This window comes from Pleurodeles waltl, chromosome 3_1 (genome assembly GCF_031143425.1).
Source record: "Pleurodeles waltl isolate 20211129_DDA chromosome 3_1, aPleWal1.hap1.20221129, whole genome shotgun sequence".
NCBI lineage: Eukaryota > Metazoa > Chordata > Amphibia > Caudata > Salamandridae > Pleurodeles > Pleurodeles waltl.
In genome coordinates, this window is record NC_090440.1 from 897,869,540 (window position 1) to 897,885,061 (window position 15,522).

A 15,522-nucleotide genomic window follows, 5' to 3' on the forward strand; every position below is an offset into this window, starting at 1 on the left:
TACCGCAGGAAGTGGGGAGCCTGCTTGGACAGTGGGAGTCTTGAGGCACAAAAAACGTTATTTTGAAAGAAATGTGCTGCAAGTGATGCGAATTCCACAGCAAAAATTGAAAAAATAAAACCAAGTGTGGTCTCCTGTGCTTGTTTTTTAATCAAGGCCCATGGTGGGCCAAGTACTGGGGGCATGCACTGCTTTAAAATAGAATGGAGAGGGAGCGCCCCTCCAAGGGCTTATTTATGCCCTGGGGACCTCCACTTCTCTAGGGATTAAAGTAATGAGTATGTGGGGTGCCCCCAAACCCCAGGGACCACCACCTACCTGGGGCAAAATATGTGGGGGTCTTGCAGATCCCTGTGCCCCAGGACCTCTACCTCCCTGATGCTTAAATATAATAGTATGTGGGGGACCATTGACCCTCTCCTGGCTCGAGGGACTGCCACCACCCAGGGTTACTAAATAAAATTAAGAGGGGGTCTGTCGCAGACCCCCAGCCCCAGGGAACACCGCCTCCTTGGGACAAATTGTTAACACTGGAGGTGGAGCCACGTGGTCCCCCTCCTGGAGACAGTAATAGCCCTTGGGATCATCACCCCCCAAAGACGGTTCCTGCTATGTCCAGGGGGTGCCCACCCCCAGGACATAGCTGTTTGCTTTTGCTTGGCAGAAGCTTTGACAGCTACCACCAAGTAAAAGCAAATACTCTAGTTCCAGCAAACAGGAGCTGTCAAAGTGCTCCCACCTGCTAAAAGGAGAGGTTTCATCTCTTTCCTTTCCCGCAGACATGCGGGCAGGGAAAGAGATTAAATGATTTGCCTTGCACACAGGGAGTTGCATGTTTAGGAGTTCTCTGTGTGCAATAACAATGAAGGCCTTAATGCTCCCCCATGGTCCCATCAGGCACACTGGGTGCACAGGGCACCCAGGTGACATGGCTGGGTCCTGGGTGTAGGGGTTCCATGGATAAAAATCAGCCCAGGGAGGGGGGGCATGCAGCCCCCTCCCATATTCATTGAAGGCCCCGGGGATTAGGTCCCTGGCGTGAGATCAGCCCGGGGAGGGGGACCACAAAGCCCCCCTCCCCTTTTGAATGAAGATCGGGCCTCGGGGATGGGGGTTCCCCAGGGCCAAAATTGGCCCAGGGTGGGGGGCTCCACAGCACCCTCGCCTATTAAGTGTGTTTACTCAGTGATTCCATATTGAAAAACAATCTCAAATCCTTTGTGGAGGTGAATGCATTGCTGACCTTTTGAAGTACAATCTGTATGTGACTGTGACAAGTGGGTTCTTTCTTGTCCTCTCCTGGTGAGAGCAGAGACTATGGTTCTCCCTTTAAAATGCTACAAGTTTGCAAATGTGCAAATCACCTGGAAACTCTGCTCACTTGGCCCCACCCCCTCTACCTTAGTATTATGCAAAGGTCTTCCCCTTTTTGCCAAGATGATGAACAGCTTACCAACGGACCCCCCAGTATCCTTCCTGACAATTTTAGTTGCACGTTCTTAAATCTGAGGAATATGAGGACATCTTCACCAAAACATAGAAGCACTTACGTCATGTAGATAACAGGAAGGACCATGGTTTTGTGTAGATTTAACTCTTTGTACTCTCCTTGTGTTCTCTATAAAAGTATTCATGCTATCACACATTGCTAGATAAAGACACTCCAGGAACAATTATATTGCCAAAACACACACAAGGTCACTGGTGACATTTCCTTGTGCTCTATTACGCAGCTGTAGTGTAAAATACCTACTGGACATTTACCCAAGGAGGTAGAAAGAACTTCACTTTGGTAGATATTTTGCACAAAACTGTTGACTCTTGTTGGATAAAAGGACAAGTGATGTTCCTTTCTGGCTGAGTCACTCACACAGGTACTGACACAGGGACTGATCCACAAAGACATTAATGCACCCACTCACAAACTCACTCAGACATTCATGCACCCACTCACAGACCCTCTCAGACATTCATGCACCCACTCACAGACCAACCCAGGCTCACACACCCACTCACAGACCCACTCAGAGACTCAGTCACTCACTCACATCACACTCAAAAACTCATGCACTCACTCACAGATGCACTCAGAGTCTCATGCACTCACTCACAGACCCACTCAGAGACTCACTCACCCACACACTGACCCACTTAGACACGTATGCACCCACTCAGACATTCAATGCCCCACCCACAGACCCACTCACACCTTCATGCACCCTCTGACAGACCTACTCAGGCTCACACACCTACTCGCAGACTCACTCAGACACTCAAGCATGGACTCACAGACCCAATTAGACACTCACGCACCCACTCACTGACCAACTCAGAGACTCATGCACCCACTCACAGACTTACTCACTCACACACCCACAGAATGACCCACTCAGACCTTATCACACCCACTCACAGACCTACTGAGACAGATATGCACTCAATTATACACTTATCATCAAAGGTTGGCCGTTACAGTTAAGAAATTAAATTCAGAAAACCTTAGAAGTTCACTTAAAAAAACAAAGGTTACAGGGATGTTATAGTTAGGAAACAACATTAAAGAAACCTTAGAAGTTCACTGAAAAAAACTAAAGTTACAAGGATGTTATAGTTAGGAAATAGAATAAAAGATACCTTAGAAGTTCACTTAAAAAAAAGAATACATGGACAATATAGTTAGACTCACATCATTTCACTTGTGCAAAACCAGTGAAATTCAGCGGTTATAGTTACCTGAGCTATCTAAAACTTACACCCCTGCAATGACCTGCTCCTAACCTCACATATTACATCACTCATTACATGATCAATGACATCACTGATGACATCACTTATGGCATCTCAAATGACATCCCTGATGACATGCTCCACAGCAGCACTCACACACCCACTCACACCCTGATACAACCATTCACATACCCATTCAAAGACCTATACAAGTGCTCACACAACCACCCACACATCCATAGAGCCACTCTCACACACATTAACTTACTCATGCAGGCACTCACACAGCAACTCGTGCTTACAGCTACTCATGCATACGTTCACTTACTCATGCAGCCACTAACAGTGCTACTTACTCATCTGTACAGCCTCTTAACATAGCCACTCACTCACCCATACAAGCACTCACACACTCACACACCCACACAACCACTTAAAAACCCATTCACACATCCATACAAGCACTCACTCACCGCTTACTAACTCATACATCCATTCACATAGTCACTCTATAATACAACCACTTACAAACTAACTCAATTAACCAAACAGCCACTCAAACAACCACTCCCTCACCCATACAGCCACTTACACACCCAGTCACTCACCCACACAGTCACTTACACACCCACTTACCCATCCTTAAAGCAACTAAGAGAGCCACTCAATTACCTACACAGCCACTGACAAAGCCACTCACTCACCAATATAGTCACCTCACAGCCACTCACCCATCCACACAGCTACTCACATACCTGCTTATACACCGATACAGGCACTCACAAACTCATGCAGGAACTGAGACACCCACTCACACATGGATATGCACAGTCACAGAGCCACTCACATAAAACATGTTAGAAATAATATTACTCATTAGTAGTGCAGAAAGTACAATATTTTAACTATTTTAGGCAGTACCTTGGTAGATTTTCTAAACACTCATGAACTTTAAGAAAACACTCACACTCACTGGATGATGTCATCAGTAATGTAATTGGAGATGTCATCAGTGATGGTACTGACCATGTCATGAATGATGTGCCAGGTGAGGTCATAAGCAGTGCATTGCGGTGACATAAGTTATAGCTAGTTCAGATAACTTACTGCTGAATTTCACTGCTTTTGCATGAGTGATATGTGAGCCTAACTATAACTATAACATTTTTTTAGGGAATATATATATATATATATATATATACACATATATATATATACATGTATATATATATATCCTACTTACCTGTATCTTTGTATCTTTGGCACCGCTTGACGAATCCGCATGAAACTTTCTGAAAATAATTTCCAGTCATGTCAGCTTCTGTCTGGGGGCAATCCATTCATTTTTCAATAGGGATTGTGAACAACTATATCACTGAAACTACTGGACAGAGTTACAACACATTTGGCAGAAAGGTAGGTCCTGGTCCAGAAAGCAACCTTTATTTTGTTTTGGGGTAATTCCACTCAGTAGTTTTTGAGAAGTGAAGAGGAAAACAAATTTGTACATATTGGGATGCAAAGGATTCATGACCCCTCCCAATTTTGTGCTAAGATCTGATTGGCTGATAACACTTCAACATCAAAAGCTGTTAAAGTGTTATCAGCCATCTTGGGACTCGGCTTCAGCTGAGTACAAGAAAATAAGTAAAAAATAAAGAAAAGGGGCCAGGGTGGGAACACCCTGAATCTCTTAGCTTTAGCCCCCCCCCCCCCAGGCTAAAAAGCATTTTTTTTACATTTTACGGATGGAGTTGCAGTGGATCCATGGATCGGCTGTAAAATAAAAAATAAATAAAGCAACGCCTCCCACGCTTCTTTATTATAAAGCCCCCGGGTGGGCCAAGTCCTGGGGGCATTTGGTTAAAAATAAGGCAGGCCTCCTGTCCCCTTTCCACTGCCCCAGAGACAGCCACCTCCCTGGGGCTTATGAGTCATTTGTGGGGGGGCCACAGGCACCCCTGCTGCCCTGATGACCTTCTCCCCAGGGATGATATCAAATATGTGGGAGCGCAACTCCCCCCCCCACTGCCCCAGGGATCACTACCTCCTCGGGGCATTTAACTAATAATAAGTGGGGGGCGCATGGCCCCCTCTTGCTACCCTGGGGACCACTACCTCCCCGGGGTGAACTATGTGATTTGTGTGGGGGACCTGTGGCCCCCCACACACCCTGGGAACCAGCACCCTCAGGACACAATGTTATTGATTTGCCTTGGGGTCGCATGTTCCCCCCCCCCCCCCCACTGCCCTGAAGATCACCACCTCCCTGGGGCAAATATTTAAAAAAAGAAAGGGGATCCCTTTGGAAACCCCAAGCCCGGATGACCACCACCCCCTCTGGGCTGTGTGTACATTGGAGGAGAGCTGTGCGGTCCCCCTCAAGCCACTGATAGTCCTGGAGGACTTCTATCCCCCAGGGCCGTCTCCCGCTATATCCCTGGGTTCCCATCCCTGGGACATAGCTATTTGCTGTGGCTTGGTTGCAATTCTGCCAAGCCACAGCAAAAACTGTTTTTTGACAGTGGAACCTGTAAAGCAGGTCCCACTGTCAAAAACGAAGGGCACAGAGATGAAATGCTTCAGCTAGCAGGGAGCTGCTATCAAAGCAATTGCACCACGAGGGAAGCCTTAAGGCTTCCCCACAGTGCAGATTGCCCGTAAAGAGCATACCTAAAAATTAATAAATAAATATATATTTAGGTCTCCCCCATGGTCCCAGATAGCCCATAAAGGGCTAAAACTGAAATAATTAAAAATAAATTAACAGTTCTGTGTGAAGAATTTTTTTTAGATTACAAATTATTTTAATTTGTAAAAATGACAGATACATTTTTAATTTATATTGTACGGAAATATCTCCTAAGTAGACTATACATGAAACCCTAAAAATAATTCTATCTTTGTCTCTTTTTCTCTCTATCAGTCTTTGTCTCCCACTCACACACGCACTCAGACCCTTACGTACTCACAGACAGACCCACTCAGACACTCATACACCCACTCAGTCCCTTGTGAACACAAACACAACCCCAGACAGAAACTCATGCACCCACTCACACACCCACTCAGATAGTTATGCATCCACTCACAGACCCACTTAGATTCTCACACATCCACTCACAGACCCACTGACAGCCTCATGCACCCACTCACAGACCTGTGCACACACTGACATTCCAACGAAAACACTAATGCATGCACTTTCCCACTCAGACAGACACTCTCACAGCTACTCTCACCCACCGATAACCCTCTCACACCTATTTTGACACCCAGAGAGGCACCGGCCAACTTCCACTGCACACGACCAAAGGGATGTGCACAGCATGGTGTTGCCCGCTGGGTCTGGCTGCAGGCCAGGTCTTGCAAGCAACCTCTGCTGTGCACAGGCAAAGGCCGTGCATGGTGCAACATTGGGTGCTTTTAGGGGGTTGGTCTCAGGGCCTGGCTGCAGGCCAGGCCACCCTGTGGCCAACAGCTGCCGCACATGACTAAAGGCCGTGCAGGACAGTTCTTTGATTAATGTATAGTAATGAAAATTGCTATATGTTAAAAGAAACCATAGACATTCACTGAAAAAACTAAGCACACAGGGACATTATAGTTAGGAAATAGAATTAAAAAAATTTATAGAAATGTACTTAAAAAATTAAAGGTTTCAGGGACGCTATAGTTAGGCTCACATTTTAAACGTACAAAACCATTGAAACTCATCAGTTACAGTTGGAGCTACCTCAAGGAACTATAACTCGTGCCCTATGGTAACTATAACTTGTGCCCTCGCCATGCACTGCTAATTACCCCACAAAATACAGCACTAATGCCATTTTTGAGAACATCATTGATAATAAAAATGTAATATTTGCAGTAAAGTTTTTGACAAAAAAATGTGCATGGCAGGAGCACGACTTACAGGTACCTTAGGGCACAAGTTATAGTTATTTGAGGTAACTCTAACTAGAACTGGTGAATTTATATGGTTTAAAATGTACCCCTGACTGTAACCTTTGTTTTTTTAAGTGAATATATATATGTATATATACATATATATAAAGCTATATGTGTATGTCTATGTATGCATAGATAGATGTAGATGTAGATGTAGATATAGATATAGATATACATTACCCAGTGGTGGTTGCCACTGGGTAGTTATAGTTAGGATTATGTTTCCAAGAGAAATATTTTTTTCTGCTCACCCCATCCCAAGACCTTGAAGGACCTTTGGGGGGGAGGTGAGGACGTAGTCCCCCTTCCATGCTTTCCTTATCCCCAGTCACCCCATCACCCAGGGTCCAAATTGATCGTCCCAAGCCACTTTTAAATAATTAGAGGAGGGAGCATGCACAGCTCCCTTCCAATGTATATTTTAAGAGGTAGGGCCATGTAGGCCTCCACCCGAGCCTTTAAAAGACCTTAGGGACCCCACCCCATGGAAGTTACTCACTAAAAAGCTGAGGTTAGCTGAGCGCCACCATCCCTGAGCCATTAATGGTCCTGGGACCCCATTCCCTGGGGCCAGCTTTCATGCATTGTCCCTGGCAGGATAATTTTTCAAACTCTTGCCAAATGGGAACAAACACAAAATCTGCTCCCTGCTGGCAGGAGCTTCAAAAATGCTCCCACCAGCTGGGAGAAGACTTGAGATCTGTTTCCCTGCCATCATTGATGATGGTAGGGAAACAGATCAACAAATTAGTTCCACCTGGAGGGATCAGCATAAATATTTTATGAATGGTGTGTGTCCTGGGTAGGTGATGTAGTGGTAGCCGTGTTAGGACTCAGGGACGTAGTCCCAGTCCTGTAAAAAAAATATAGGGGCAGTGTAACGATTCCCTGTCCCTCCCAGGCATGCTGGGGGCAAAATGTATTTTTTGTCTTTGCCCCACAGATTCGGGGAGGATCTGTAAAACAAGTGGCAGGTTCCTACCTGCTTAAATTTTCAGTAACTCTTTGGATGGGAGAGGGCCAAGGGGTAGGCGCTTTGGTTTTTTAAGAGGAAGGGGGGAATCCGATGCCCTAGCTGAGCCTCTTTGGGGCCCAAGGGACCCAATCCTCTGGGGTAACTTAATTTTACATTAAGAGGTTGGTGCGCTGCCCTCCTCCCGGAGCCTCATTAGGCCCAGGGCACCCTATCCCCTAGGGCTGCTTTTTATTGAAATGGGACATCCACCCCTTCAAGCCTTATTAAGGTCCAAAGACCCCATCCCCGTGGCTGATTCTTTTTTTATGAGATTCTGTTCCAACCTGCTCCCTATGTTGCTTAAGTACCCCATCTCTTGGGGCCAGTGAAGTTTTTTGGGGAGGAATGCGGTGTCACTCCCTTCCAGGCCATACCTTGGCACTAGGAATGCCTTCTCCCAGGGCCAAATACAATTGCAATATCCCGGGGACCCCATCCCCTGGGACAAATATTTCCCTCCACCAGGGGAGTATTGATATACCCTGCCTGAAGTCTTAAGAGTAGGGACCAAAACTGTGCCCCAGCTTTGGGTGGAAGCAGTGAAAAATGCTGCTCCCACCTGGACGTGACCAAGGTAAGTTAGCCAATTCCCATCAGCACCGCTGTGGATGTTGGCTGGGTGGGATTGGCTAGGGCCACAGGGGCCTTGGGTCTCTCCACAAGGTCACAATGTGTTGTTGCATATGAGTCCCTCAGGTGGGCACCGAATTTTGAGAAAATGCCTGCCACCAACCATGGTGGTGGCTAGTGAGCCGGCTGGGACCACATGGACTCTGGGGCTCCACCTGTGGCACCCAATAATGGTGGTAGTTGTGGTAGTCCTGGGTGGGTGGAAAAGAAAAAAAAGAATAACTGGCTCCCACAGCTGCTTGCACAACAGAACTGCAGGAGCACTGGGGCTCCCCCCATGGCTTCCAAAGAATAGCCATGCCATGGGTGCCATGGATATGCACTGGGGCCCCCACAAATTTAAAAGATAAATGTTAAAAAATTAATAATAAAAAAGTGGTAGGAGTCGCTCATTTATCATTCACTGCTCTAGCAAGGAACACCTCATAATGTCCTAAGGTTTTTTAATTATATATTTTCTTGCTAGTGGCACCCATAGAAGGGGCAACAGCACTATTGAGTATTTTTTTTTAATGTTGTTGAGGGCTCCAGGGAGTCCAGCAGCCCCTAGCAACATTACAAAATACAGTAAGTCACCTGGGTCATTAAGTCGATGATCCCAGGAGAGCTAACCATATTTTTTTAAAGCACTCAGCACTGTATGCACTTCAGCTGAAGCGCAGCAATCCCTAATGTTTGGTTCTATGGCTGCATTTTGTGTCCTAAAAAATGTTAAAATAATAATCAAAGATATGTGATGTTTTTTTAAGGGTTTTATTAAAAATAGTTTATGACAATCACTTTCATTAAACATTGCAATTTGTGAATTTATGAAATATACATTTGATTTTGGTAATAGATGACTAATTGAAAAAGTCAATAGGCTTGATTTATATATGTTGACGTGCTGCTTCCTTGATAAAGCCAATTGGCCCAGCCACTATTATTCTGGTATTTGAGTCATTGACAAAGCCAGCCAGTCTACCTTACCTAAAATGACACCTTCTATACATTGCTATGTGACACAGACAGCCACGGGCACCGAAAGGGAGTTGGACGTGGGTTGGTTGGAGAGCGTGGCCACAGTTCAGGGCCTGCACCCAGCCCCAGGCTATGCACAGCTGAAGGTTTTGCACAGGTTAGGGTTGGGTGCCACTGGAGGGTACAGCACCCTTGAGGCAATAGGGCATGAAAACAATAGAAATTCACTGAAAATTCAAAGGGTTAAAATAATGTTATAGTTAGAAATTGTAACAATATCTTTCCATACCTGTTAAAAAAACTTTAGAAATTCAGTGAATAAAGGCTGAAGGGTTGTTATAGTTAGGTGAAAATGTCAGTTAAAACATACTAATTTAAATGAATAAAATGGCTGAAATTCAACAGCTATAGTCATTTCAAGTAACTATAACTCAAACCCTACAGTAACTATAATTAACGCCCTTGCCATGCCCTGCTAAATACCTTAGATATTACTTCACGTATGACATGTTCTATGAGCCATTTATAACATCACAGCAACATCTAAAAAAATATCAACTGTGCAAGGCAGAGGCCTGAGGATTGGACAAGCACATGAATGAGAGCTTGCAAGATGGGGGAAATAACATGGAACACAGAGACGGATATTTGGTTTGGGAGAGAAGCAAACGAGGGAGAGAGGTGGAAAATGTGCATTTTTATGGACTGCTTTAGCACAAATTAAAATGTAGTTAAAACAGAAAAAAGTAGCATTGGTAAGACACAATTAAAGAAGCTATGCGCCTATGAAGAAGCAAACACATGATGGACAAGGCAATCCATTGAATTAGAACCAAACAAATTAGTGCCACTAACAAATCAGCTAATGTCAAACAAAGGGTAGGCTTTAAGCCCGCTGCAAGTTCTTGGTAGGCTTACTGTACGCAGTTTGAGATAGCTTGAACTGTCAACCTAAAAATGAAAAAGAATTAGCATAAAAGCTCATTTTAAGGTGAAGGGGCCAGCAGTAATTTGCTGCATGGTCCCTCCCTACCAAACTAACAAAATAAATACAAAATAAAATATTAACCCCTTCTGTGCCCAGGACGTAATGGTTACGTCCTGAGGCACAGTGCTGCTGTGCCCAGGACGTAACCATTACGTCCTGGGCCCAGAGCCCAGAGGGAGCGCTAGCGCTCCCTCTGTGGGGTTTCCCCTCAGCCCCCCCCAAGGCAGGGATGGAAGGGGAAGCCCTTCCCCTTCCACGCCCGACCCCCCTGTGACATCAGCACGCAATCGCGCACTGATTGTCACAGGGTCTCCTCCCGTCGCGCTGGAAGCTCAGCTTCCACCGCGATCGGAAGAGAAATGCAAAGCATTTCTCTTCCGATCACGTGGGGGAGGCCGAGAGAGGCTTCAAGGGGAAGGAAAGTTATTTCCTTCCCTTTGAAGTCTCTCTCTGCGTTTCAAAAGCCGGATTGCAAAGCCCACTAGACAACAGGGATTTATTTAAAAAAATGAATCTGGCATGAGGGAGCGCCCCTTGGGCAAGGGTCGCTCTCTGGGGGGGCATTTTTTTTTAAGGCCTATTCTGCCCCCAGGGGGGGCAGAAACCTCTAGGCACCAGGGATAAAAAAAAAAATTGTTTTGTTTTTGTTTTGTTTTTTCTTTTAGAGGTGGGCACCTTCATGGTGGTGCCCATTATCTATAAATCAAAAATACTCTGGCGTCATAATCTGTGTTTTCATGGAGTGGCATACAGGGTTAGGACTTTTCTTTTACTTGTGACCCTACCAGTCCTCTCGACAGCCAAGGCCCTGGGTTTATCTGGCTGTTGTTGTTCTACTTCTTCAAGTGTTAGCCTTTAGAAGGCCAAGATGGCTTGGCTTCTCCCCACTGATATGCACCCTAAATCACCACTACAGTCATACACAGATGAAGAGGTTTACTTTCCCACACTTGGAGCAGACCTTCCCTTGTGCAGGGCATTTGACCACCTACTTATCTTTGAGCGTATTTGGGGTCCTCTGCTGGCATGCAACCACACCTATTCACCCACATCGCACCTGCTGCATGAGCACTTCGCTGTAATTTGACTATCAGATGAAATGGCCCCTCCTAAATGAATGGAGTAGTCCTGCTCCTCTCATTGTCATAAGGTGCCATTATCTTTTTCCATGAACATGGAATGCCAAAGAATCACTACAGCCAGGAAGTAAGTAGCAAACTACTGCCTACTTATCTGTGACAATATGGACACCCTTTTCGAAGAAGTGAGTTAACTTATGGATGCTCTCAAAAGCACCTACTCTATTGTATTGGTCCTCAGGGACATATTATGTACAGCCTTCCAGATAACAGAATAATAAAGAACCTCAAACTAGCAGAACAATTAGTTCCTCACTAAGAAAGACATTCAAAATCAGTTAGAGGAAAGCAAAGAAAAAAAACTTCTGAGACCTCTCAATGGATCTTTTTTATTTGCATCACTGACTAAAGTATGATAAGAGATATATCCTACAGCAAACATTTATTGACCTTCATATCTGAAATGACCACCTTGAGCAGGTCCTTCCCTGCTTCCTTATTGTCTTTCATTTGGCTATAAAGTATAGCACTGAGATCTCTAATCTGATCTTGTTCAATAACCTCACTGAAACATGGCCAAATAAATCATCCCCTGCTAAAGCGCAGTTGTGGTTCCAAACCATTGCTGCACTAAATCATGAATCACAATTAAGAGGAGAGACTTTTTTCACACCCCTCTCCCAATTTGTGAAAAAAAAAAAAAAACAGACATGTTAGAACGCTTTGTCACGCCTACAAACTTTATGACATTTCAGAATTTCACATAATATGAAATTACAACAAAATCATATTACATGATTTTACATGCCTTTTTTGAGCGAGCAAGCGCTAAAAACCAGCAGGAGACTGGTTTACACAGAAAATATTTCACCAAGGTACAAGATTTTACAGATTCTGCATTAATGCTGCTTATCAGCTACTGGAAGATTCTTTGTATCAAAGAGAGCAAAAGAATGATTTTAGAAAGATGGGTGAGCTGTGCAACTCTATGCAAAACTCGTCAGCAACTTGCAGTTTCCTTATTATGAACAGTAGTGGGTAGTTTATTCCATATAATACTGTTACATATAAAATAAGTGTTTTACATTATGAATATGAGGCCATAGTACACACAGATAGTACATGTGTTTGCTAGTTGCAACACTCTAGAAATTCCAGATATTTTTTAGGACTTGATACAGACACAACAATTCCACAATTCCACTCAGTGTCTATCAACTGTAAAGATTTCATAACTCCGCAGACTTTTTCATATTTTGAATTGCAACTCAGGCATACAGTACACCTGCAGAAACCTCACTTTCTGGAAATTGATTATAAATGGCATTCGGGAAACTATCTACATGCTGATTGTAACAATCTACTCCTCTAAGGATGCCTCTCCATGGACTATTCACTCCTCCATCCATAATATCTTGTTTAATCTTTGTGCCAGTGACCAGAACTGATACTGGGGAAGGTTGTTTGCCTGGGCGTATGTGGGAAATTTGATACTACAGGCATGCCCCTTTTCTAATTTATTTTTAAATGGTCGAAAACAAGTGCATAGTCAAAAGTGGCCACAATCCAAAATATATGACGATAGGGACCCCAAAGTGGTCCACATCTAAGAGGACACCATTTTTCTACCTTTAGACAGTTGTGTCCTTTTGACATAGATTTGGATTAGCTTCCTAATACGTTAGATAGCTGAATAATCAGGGACCATCATAGAGGTTTGTGGTTAGTTGAGCAAAGGGCAATTAATACATTGTTTGCTCAGCATTTTGTTCTTCTCTCACACTCAACGGGAAGCATACTGAGATGTGAGTGAGTGTATGCCTCACGGAAACTGACTTGGAAACCAGAAAGACAATCGTTGGCAATTGTAACTCTGCAGCTGCCAAATCCTAAGGCTGGTGAATAATAACTCTTAACAAGGGAAATTTACAAGGAAATGATTAATGAAAGGCAGAAGCTGAAATTCTGACTCTTTCCTTGAAAATGTTGAACAATGAAAAAAATGAGCAATTGCTGGTAATTAAATATATCATTAAACTCAGCAGATAAACACTGACAAAACTTTACAAGTTGGTTTTTCGGAGTAGGGAGCCAGATCAAACAGCACCTATGTGGTGCCACCCACTCTATAACATTGTGTACATCACCAGAGTAACACATTGGCTTGGTGATGGTTAATGACCACTGTATATAGTGGTAAGATGGATCCATTTGTGTGTGAATGAAGTGAAGGTGCTGAGTTCTGTTTGGACTTGAAATGTAAACAACATTCATAGAGTGAAGTGGCTAGTCAGAGACTATAGTGGCACAGAGTGTAGTATAATATGGTAAAGTGATGTAGGCTACAGTAGAGAAGAGTGGTTTACAGTCCGGTTGATTTTTGTTAGAGTGGAGTGGTGTACAGTACAATGTTGTACAGTGTGGTAGAGTGGATCAGCATGCAATGTTATAGAGTACAATGGCATTAAGGCCCTTATTACAATCCTGGCAGTCGGTGCTAAAGCAGCGGTAATACCGCCAACAGGCCGGCGGTTAAAAAAATGGGATGATGACCACGGCGGAAACCGCCAACATAGAAAGCCACTTTAACACTCCGGCCGCCACGGCAGTAGCAACAAACACCGCGGCGGTAACCGCCAATAGACAGGCGGAAGACAATATACCACCCACGCTATTACAAGGCACCAATCCGCCAGCTTTTCTGGGGCGGTATCAATGACATCAAAAGCACGGCAGAAACAGTACACTGAAGGGGAACCACTCACATTTTGACACTCAACAAAGAACCAGGACGCCATGGAGCCTGAACTATAGGTCCTGCCGATGCTGGTGTATCTGCTAATACACCAGGAATATCAAAGAAGGCAGTGGCGACGACCACTGTGAGTACTGCACCTAGCACACAGGGGAGTGGGGGAGGAAAAAGAGAGTGACACACACACGCAACACCCCCACCCCCACGCTCACCCACAACACAATACACACAAAAGCATGCATCAACATTACATGTACACCTCGTAACGCCCTGGAAGAACGCAAGGACAAAAAGAATGGAGTGAAATAAGTGATATTTGGAAAATGCAGATAAAGTTAAAGATTGTAAACAACAGTATATAAAAATATTTACAATATGTACAGAGGGCCGTACACTGTCTTTTGCAAATGTCTGTGGCCCAGTGGGCCAAAAATAAAACATAGGCGAAGCCCACACTTGACTCCTACCACAAAACAGAGAGAACACTGTAGGGGCATCAGGTCGAAAACACACAGGCACCTCAGGGGGAAGGGGAGAGGGGGTGCACCTCGGCCGGAAGATGACACTATGACACTGCTCCTGGAGGGGGCAACATGCCCACAGCGATGTCCTGGGGAGTGCAAAGCCACAGTCTCTCAAGTCTCTCAAGTGGGTGGGTTGCCCACTGCTTGGTCCTGGGGAGTGCAAAGCCACAGTCTCTTAAGTCTCTCAAGTGGGTGGGTTGCTCACTGCTTGGTCCTGGGGAGTGCAAAGCCACAGTCTCTCAAGTCTCTCAAGTGGGTGGGTTGCCCACTGCTTGGTCCTGGGGAGTGCAAAGCCACAGTCTCAGAAGTGGGTGACATGTTCCACTGGTTCAGGAGGGGGCCTTGTGCACAGTCTGCTTCATTCTGCCAAGGATGGGGTGAGTGGATGCATATCTCCACTGGTTCTGGAGGGGGCCTTGTGCCCAGTCTGCTTAATCCTGCCAAGGATAGGGTGAGTGGATGCACATCTCCACTGGTTCTGGAGGGGGCCTTGTGCCCAGTCTGCTTCATCGTGCCAAGGATTGGGTGAGTGGATGCACATCTCCACTGGTTCTGGAGGGAGCCTTGTGCCCAGTCTGCTTCATCCTGCCAAGGATAGGGTGAGTGAATACATATCTCCACTGGTTCTGGAGGGGGCCCTGTGCCCAGTGATGCTGCACCTGGGGTGTGGCAGTTCACCTTCCCTCACCTGGGTGTCTGAGGCATGAGATTGCAGGGAACAGGTAGGGTGATACTTCATGGAGGCAGAGCCAGACTCCATCCTGCGGCGACTTAGGCTGCAAACTGCTAGTAGTGCTGGTGCTTGTTCCGCAAGTGGTGGGTGTAGGGTCCAGGCCGTCTCAGGCAGCCTCAGACGGTTGCCCACTAGAGATGCTGCTGATGACAGATGTAGT